Below are 8,678 nucleotides of genomic sequence, written 5' to 3'. Positions count from 1 at the left end.
CATCCATCCATCCATCATCCATCCATCCATCATCCATCCATCCATCATCCATCCATCCTCAGCACAGGGAGCTCAGGGCCAGCCGAAACCTCACGGTCACAGGAGTGAGACTGTGAGAGGTCAAGCATGGGCTGGGAAACTCGTGGCCAGCCTCTGAGTCTTGCAGCACAGGGAGAGAACCACAGCACAGCCCAAGTCACACATGTCCCTGCATCATGTGTCCCCCTTGGCTGCAGACCCCAAAGCCATCCCACTGCCCTCCTGGCATGGGGCCCATGGCTGTGAGGTGAGGGCAGGCTCTCTACACACGGCCCCCATTTCTTATTTTTTTGCCTTAAACTCCCAGGCAGTTCAGTTCTCCACATTTCTCCAGACAAGCCCACCGATCCCACATGCCAGCCTATGGATATTTCAAACACTGCTTCTCCACTGAGACTACGTGGAGTCAAGAGGCTCGGGCAGATTTTTTTAAGGGCTGAGTTAAAATCAATGACCAGTCCCACCTTCCCCAACAGCCGATGCCCTCGGCAGCCCAGCCAGCCCCCAGCCCTCAAAAACCCCTCCCAGCTTCCCAGTGAGAGCAGCCAGCAGATCCATAGCCTGAAGGGAAGTCAGTGCAACACGCAGATTTGCAGGTCCTGGTTCCTGGCCCAGGTTCAAACCACATTTGTTCCTGAAATCTGTCTCAGGGTTTTCTTTGCAGAGCGCGTGTGTGCAGAGCCATGTGCACGGCGGCACCGCTTCCCAACACGGACCGTGCCAAGGTCACTCTGCCAACCTGGGACTGAGCTGGGGCCTGGCTGCCCCTCCTAAGCACACTCTGGGCAAGTCTGGAACTGGATGATCAGGGAACTGGAACTAGATGAGCTTTATGGTCCCTTACAACCCAAACCATCCCACGATTCTGTGATATGCTGGACTATCTCCCAGTTTGCTGCCCATTTAAGCGATGAGGAACCAAAGGCTTTAAAACAGCCCCGTGACACACAGCATGTTTTTTGCTGATGGGTGGAAACTTCAGCAAGACACAAGCCCTGGGGAGCAGGACTGCACCACCCACAGCTACAGGCGGTCAGGAAGAGGAGCTTGGACTGGAAACAGTGACAGCCCGTGCTCCTGTCCCAGGAACAGCTATGCACGGATGGTTATTTCCATCCAGAGGTCCGAGCTGCTCTCCAGGCATGGGACTGAAGGGCTCCCTTCTGCAGGGAGGTACAGGGGTGTGCTGCTGTCTGACAAGGCTGTTTCTGATGGGATGCACGCTGGACACATCTCCAGGCGGGCTTCGGAGCGCGATGCGGAGCACTGCGGAAGTGAGCTCAGATGGGAAATTGTTCCAAGAGATAAAGAAACAAGTTGGAAACCGAGCTGCAAAATAGACAGCACAGGAAACAATAGCACTTCAGATAGGCTTTCCAATTTCCCACAGCCATGCCAGGAGTCCAGTGCTTTGTCCCAGGGATGCTTGCGGGTTCCCCCTGCTTAGACATGCTGGGAGGAGATGCAGGCTGCTCGCTCCCTCCTACCTCGTCTCTTTCAAGATCTTACAGGCATTTGCTGATTGTTTAAATGAGAGGTTGGGGACCAAGTCCTTCAGGTCCCATTAGATAGGAGTTTAGCTCAGTGATGACTTCAAAGGCCAGACATGATCCCACACCAGTGACAGGGAAAGGCAGATGGGATTTTGGAGGCACAGGAGCCCCATCCTCTGCTTGCCTCAGTGTGTTCAGTGAAATGATGCTGCTTCACAGGAGCTGCCCATGCTGCTAAAGGCCGTCCCTGCCTCAGGATGGCTGATGTCCCCTCCATGCCACCAAGGCAGAGAAAGACCCTCTTGTGTGTGCAGCAGAGCCTCCAGATGGGTTGGTCACTGCAGTGCTCTCCATGTCTCATCCCCCTGCTCCCCAGCAGGGGCTGGGATGGCCCTTTCTGCCTCCCTGCGGAACCTCCATGATTTTCCATCACTCTGGCACAAAGTCATTAAAGGGCAGAGCTATCATTAGGGCATCTCCATCACACAGGGAGCACTGCAAGGCCACTAACGATCGAGACAGGGAACATTGGACTTCCCTTCCCTGCTGCTGCACAGCCCATAAATAACCCTGTCTTGGGCTGTTTTGGCAAAGCCAGGAGGTGTTTAGAGGAGCTTCTGCCCTGCTGCTCCCAGGTCAAAGCTTGGAAGTGAGAATTGACCCTCGATCTCCTAAGCAAAGGTGTTCCTTCCTGATATATAAGCATTAACTGGCTAATGATTACAGACACACAGCTCCCCCCGGGGAGCCAGCACACGAGCCTCGGCTCAGACACCGAGTGCCATGGTTTTGCTCTGGCTGGATCCGGAGCCAGCCGAAGCTGATGGCTTAGCACAGGTAAGCCAGGATCAAACTCTACAGCAAAGGTGTCAGGAGCGGTCCAACAGCGAAAATAACAGAAAGGCTATTGTTTTAAAGTGGAAGATTGCTGCACATCCCCTTCCTCACGCCTTCCTGGGCAGCCCTGTGACTGTCTGACCAACACCTGCTGCTTGGGGGGCCTGGGCACACGTTGAGCCACTGTACTCTGAGGGGGGGTGTCCAAGCAGGCAGGGACAAAAGGACTCCCATCACTAATGGCTGGGTCTCGGGAAGGTTTGTCATGACTCCCTTCTTGCACCGCTCATGCTGGCAGTGGGGATCTCCTCAGCTGAGAGGAAAGCAACAAAGACCCCCAGCACCCCTCCTCTGGGGGCACCAGCTGGGAAGGAGAAAGGAAAATCAAGTCTTTTGTTGCTACCTTCATGCAGTTTCATAGAGAGCTGCTGGATATGTTCTGTCCTGTCCCTGTCCCTGCTGCACAGGCAGGAGCTCACCTCAGGAAACCCTGTGCTCTGTGCCCTCCACTGTCCCCAGCTCCTAATGCCACAGTGCGGTGGAACCTGTCTTGAGGGACCCCCTGGCTGCATGTCACATCACGTCCCTTCCATTGCATCACTTCTGGGGAGCCAGGAGGATGGGCCACAGCACTCACAGGGCAGCACAACCTGCTCCCTGCCAGCCCTCACTGCTGCTCAACATCTCTGGGACCAGGACCAGGACCGGGACCAGGACCAGGACCAGGACCAGGACCAGGACCACAGTCACTTCCTGGCACCATGGCAAGGGCTGAGCCCTGGCACAGCACAGCAGCCACCGGGGTGAGAAAGTGCCAGGGAAGAGTGTCCTGTGCAGGGCCAGTGACACACAGGGACATGGAGCAGATCCCCACTCAGTCCAGCAGGTCTCACACGAGGCTGCACAGCTCCCTGATGTGATGCTCAGCACTAGAGAGGACCATGCCAGAATCGATGCCACAAGATGCCAGCCCCCACCACACCTTCCCCCAGGCACACAGCCCTGTGCAGTGTCCCCATCCCTGCAGGCTGCCTCCTGTGTCCATCCCAAGCGCCCTCAGGATGCAGCACAGCCTGTCTCGGCAGTGAGCAGGATAAAACCTCATCCTGACCCCCGTGTGGCTCCGGGCAAAAACCACGATGTTCTTGCAGGGCACTGGGGGTTGTGACAGTGGGGACACGCCACTGCCACCACTTGCAGCCACACATGCGGGTTGGATCGCCCAGGCTGCTAATGGGGAACTTCCTGACTGGATGAAGTCTTAAATGGGAGAAGCCGGGGCTCTGCAGCCCCCCAGGAGCTGAGCCAGCCGGGCACGGCAAGGGGCAAGCGAGGGACACGGCCAGGAGCACGACTTGCCGGGTCCGCCAGGGCTGGACACTGGCCCCAGAATCACCGGTGAACAAACACGACAAGGGAAGCAGATCACGAGACATCAAAGCAGGGGGGCGATGAATATTTCATGTCCTGGCCTACATACAGCCCGGCTGTCCCCGCCCTGCGCTCCCGGGGGTCCCCCACAGCCCCTGAGCACAACAAAGGGGAGTCAGGCAGGCGGGGCCGCCCCGCCGGACCCCCCGCGTCCCCCGCTCTGCCCCGCCAGGCAGTGACACCCCCGGCCGGACCCACGGCTGACCCACCGCACCATGTGCATCCCGCTGGACCCACAGCCGCCCCACCGACACCCGGCACCAGACCGCCAGCATCCTTGTGGGGACCCGCAGCGAGCTCTGCAGGCTGCGGGTATCCCACGCTTCTGGAGCCACAGCTACCCCACGGCAGCCTGGGCATCCTCGGCCGGACCCACCGCCTCCTTGCCGAGCTGCCAGCATCCCCGATCGGACCCACAACCGGCTGGCGCCACCGCGGGCATTTCCCCGCCGACCCTCCGGACTTCTCTGCCGGCATCCCACTGCGGGCATCCCCCCGCCGGTCCCCACTGCGGACATCCCCCGCCGGACCCCACTGCCGGACCCCGGGCACCCCCGCCGGACCGCGGGACCCCCCGGCTGCCCCACAGCGGGGCAGCCCCGCCGCCGCCGCCACTCACCTCCCGCCGGTCCGCGCAGCGGGGCCGCCCCCGCCGCTCGCCTCCAGCGCTCGGCCCCGGCTTTGTCTCCGCGCCGGGGGCGCGGCCGCCGCCCCCCGCCGCCTTCTCGGCGCTCGGTGCCCGCACCGCCCCGCACCGGGCCGGGCTCAGGGCTGCGCCGCCGGCAGCAGCATCGCGCAGCGCCGCGGCCCCGGCGCGCTGGTGCCTCGCCCGCCCCCGCTCACCCCTTCTGCGGGGCGGGGGGGCACCGCGGGGAGGGGAAAATAAAAAAAAAAAAAATTAAAAAAAAAAAAAAGAGAGTAATATGGCAGCAAACCGGAAACGGAGGATGGGGGAAAAGGCAGCAGCAGCCCCTCCCCTCCCTCCGTGGCTTTTTTTTTTTTCCAGGGAGAAGGCTCCGGGCAGCCGGGCTCCGCGGGGCGCGCACGGGCCAGGGGCCGCCCCCGCCGCCGGCGCTGCCGGCGCGTCCCGGCCCGCGGCGGGGGAACCGCCTGCTTGAGCCGGGGACACGCGTGGGAGCTGCGGCCGCGCTCCTCGGGGCGCGTCACCCCGCGGGTGAGGGGCTGGGGGTGCTCCCACCCGAGCCCAGCGCTGCCCGCCCCGCCGGGCTGGCTTGCTGTGTTACCTGGAAGCCGGAGCTGGTAAAACAAAAGTGATTTTCAGGAGGCTGAAACCCGGCTGGGTTGCTTTATTCAACAGCCCTAACACACGGCGAATTGCAGGGGAAATGCTGTTTTGTCAGGTTCTGTTCCTGCCCATCCCCAGGAGGGACACCTCGCCTTCCCAGAGGGCTGCAACCCACATTCCCCGTTCTCTGAAGTCAGAAGGAGGCAAAACTTCAGATGGAAAAGCAGGCAAAGATAAACCATGTCCTGTGCCTCCCTGGGAAGCCGGGGAGCTTTGTGGGGCCCTTTGGAGGCGGCACAGGCACGCAGCGGTGTCCGTGCTCCGCTGGGGCATCTATCCCGTTTTTGGGTTAGCATCCCCCAGCCCCGGTGGCCCCTGAAGCCGGTGCCGGCCTCCAAAACAAGGCAAAGCGGAGCTGCGGGTGTTCCTGGGGGCCCATCCCCGGCTGGCAGCATCACCCCACCAGGTGTGTGTGTGTGTGTCCCTGAGTTCCACTCGGGCAGGTGGGCACACGGCAACAATTCCACCCATCCTTCGCCTTGCTCCTCAGCACCCTCCCCTTCCAGCAGCAGCGAGAGGTGGGAAATGCCCAGCTTTGCCCTGGCACCGAGCAGTGCCGGGTTGCACACACGGGCTCAGGGCTCAGCCGGGTGCCCCGATGCCTGCACCCAGCCCGTCGGGGCTGCCCGACCAGCTCGGCGGCGCTGGCAGCCCTCCCACCTCCCCCACCGGCGATCCATTGAAGTGTTCCCTGTCACGTTATCCTCCAGGAAGAGAGGGGATGAAGCAGTCCACTCCTTAAACCTCCATTTAGGTCTTTTATCCGGCACGCTGGGCTGCTGGCCAGCTCCAGTGACCCTTGCATTTCCACAGCCAGCGCCACCTCTGCCATCCTTGCCCACCCCTCTGACCAACCCTGCAGCCACTCCGCGGGGGTTTTCCAAAATCCCTCCTCGCTCTGAGCAAGATCTGACACTTCAGAAACGATTTGGGAAGTTAACAAATTTTAAAGAACTATGTGGTGGAGTTTTTCTTTCTGTTTCCCACTCCCCCCCCGCCTTTTGAGTTATTAAAAAAATATTTCCCATGACACTGGAGAAGGCCAGCGAATCCATGAGTCACCAGGAACAAGGAGTCATGCACGCGCCGATCCATCACCCGTGGCCAGCACAATGTGAGGGGCCCTTCCCTGGGAGGAGCTGAGGCTGATAAGGTCCCTCCAGCCGGGCAGGAGACGCTTTCCCTCTCGGTTCCCTCCCAGGGCTGGGCGAGGCCGGCCGGGCTCCCCGGACACTCGTGTGTGGTCTGGGGGGCTCCGTGCCGGAGCATCCAAGCGCAGCCCGGTTCGTTCCGAGCCTCGGGGGCGTTCATTCTTAGCCCACCCCCTCTGCCGTTCAGCTGGCGTGGGGCTGTGCAGGGAAGGATTCTTCACGATGTGGGATGAAGGAATTAACCCGGTGGTGTGGGGCAGTCCCGGTACTGCTCTGCTCACCCGTGTGGATGTAACAGAGGGAAAAGTGGGGTCTCACCAATGCCTGGGGAGCCCCACACCTTCTCCTGCTGTGCTGCACAGGGACACAGGGACACTCCCCTGTCCCTCCCTACCCCAGGATCACCCACTCTGCAGGCCTGGGGCGCTGCCGGAGGGGAGAGCACCCCGGGGGAGTGGGGAGCTGGCTCCAGCCCCGGGTGAGCTGGCGAGGATGACTCAGCCCCTACTGGATCCAGACTAAAATCTAAGATGCAATTATGACTTATAAATATTTGTATTTTGTTTTTCTCTTTTGCAATCAACTTCTTTTCTCCAGGCTGTCCTCCCAATCGGAGTTCCCATCTCTGGCGGTGCCAGCCCATGGCTGGAAGGCAAACACCGACAGCACTGTGCCTTTCAACACGCCAGACCAAGTCCACGACACAACCTCTTCTTCTAAGATGATGCCAATGTGCAAATCTAAAATTACAAACAGACACTCTCTAAACCCAGACTCTTATCTTTTGGCCTCAGATGCTGGAATGTGCCCTCACAGGGCTGACATTAAACATGCAATGCTGGGGATGCTGTGATTAAGACCATTTAAGCAACCCAGAACACCTCAGGACACTCCTGGGTCAGACATGAGGTCCAGAGCCTGACAGCCCCTGACCACCCACTTCCCTTTGCCTCCTGCCTCACTCCAAATATTTATCTTTAAGCAGTCTAATGCAAATTGCTACTTTTTTTCACCCAACCAGGGATTTCAGTCTCTCGTCCGAAACTTATTTTCTTGATATGATTCTTCACTTTTAAATAGCGCTGATAAAACCCACCCCAAAGAGAGGAAGAAGCTCACAGAAACTGAAAACCAGGTACTTTCAATTTGAACAAAAGTAGCACTGAGTATTTCCAGTGGCTCGGTTAGGACATCTTGAAATGATGCTTTAAAAAGCAATGAAGACATGTTCAGGTATTTCTGTGTTTTCTTGCTGACCTTTACGCGAGTTTCATCAGGAACAAGAAGAATGAGAGTTACTGTGGGCAGATGCTGTCATGCTCATGACTAAGTAAATAAGTACGTGGCTCCTTCCCCTCCAGGTGTGCAGATCAAACTGCTCCACAGGGCTCCTGAAATCCTCCTGCAAGGTAAGTTGGGTCCAGTGTTTGATCTGAGCCCTGACCTCCCCAAAGTAACTGTGGATTTACAACAAAACATCCATTAATCTCCTGCCAGCTTTATTTTTAAGCGCCCCCTTGGCACGCGTGAATAAGTTTTGTCTATTGGATTCTGTTCCTGAGGCTGCACTTTGTTCACTGCAAGTTTCAAGCACAGTTGCAGGAATTATTACTATTAATAATGTAATGGTTGTGTTTGAGATGCTGGACAGAGAGAGAGGCAGCCACGGCTCTTGCCCTGAGATTTGACGATCATTGGGCTTTACAGCCCTGCAAATAGTGAGTGTGAGATGGGAAATGATCAGCACCATCAGCCCTGGAAGGGAACCTGCAGTTTCAAGTTCAGGAGCTGGTTTACTAAGGGGGATTGACCAGAATAACCCTGCAGCACGAGCCATTTGGCAATATTTCATGCTAGAAATGCTAATTTTGGCCATTCTCTCCCACACTGAGCATCAGGGCTGCAGGAGCTGAACAGCAATCACCAGCATCCTGCAGGTTATAGGATAAAAAGGGGCAGCTGAGAACAAATTACCAGGAGGGCTCAGGACCTGTTGTGTCCCTCAGTGTGGTGACAATCTGCTGTGCAAAAGGGGCTTTTAGCCCCGGCCAGGAAGTGTCATTGCAAAATTCCCTGGGGGAAAGGGCTGTGGGGGGGGAAACCACTGACTCGGTGACATGCAAATATTTAATAAGGAGGCACTGAGTTCAACAGCTGTGGGCTGAAATTATCTGCCAATAAAGGCACAACATTTCCTGTCAGGTCTCTGACTGATAAAATATGCTTTGATACAATCTGAATTAAGTATCTTGGAATAGCTCATTTGGGCAAAAATCCGACACGTTTTATTTCTTGCCTCAGCTCAGCATGAAAGCCACACACAAGATGTTGGCATGTCCCAGCATGGAAATTCAGCTTTTTGGACAGTCTTAGTATCCATAGAAAAGAGCAATTCAGAAAAATTCAGGGAAGCTCATCCAG

The 8,678-nt window shown here is 57.5% G+C and overlaps 1 protein-coding gene across 2 annotated transcripts in view; it reads right to left on the bottom strand.

Moving 5' to 3' along the window:
* SRC (SRC proto-oncogene, non-receptor tyrosine kinase) overlaps window positions 1–4,566 on the bottom strand; it is a 27,203-nt gene extending 22,637 nt beyond the window's left edge. Inside the window, exon 1 of one of the 2 annotated variants that reach the window (XM_015647510.3) lies at window positions 4,420–4,566. The gene's annotated coding sequence lies outside the window, so the exon portion shown is untranslated. The remainder of the gene's footprint in view (window positions 1–4,419) is intronic. The other variant, XM_015647512.3, reaches the window with a different exon arrangement.
* Between the last annotated feature and the right edge of the window lie 4,112 nt (window positions 4,567–8,678).

This window comes from Parus major, chromosome 20 (genome assembly GCF_001522545.3).
Source record: "Parus major isolate Abel chromosome 20, Parus_major1.1, whole genome shotgun sequence".
Lineage (NCBI taxonomy): Eukaryota > Metazoa > Chordata > Aves > Passeriformes > Paridae > Parus > Parus major.
Note: the sequence above shows the minus strand (reverse complement) of the source record. Positions and strands in the feature narration are given on the sequence as shown.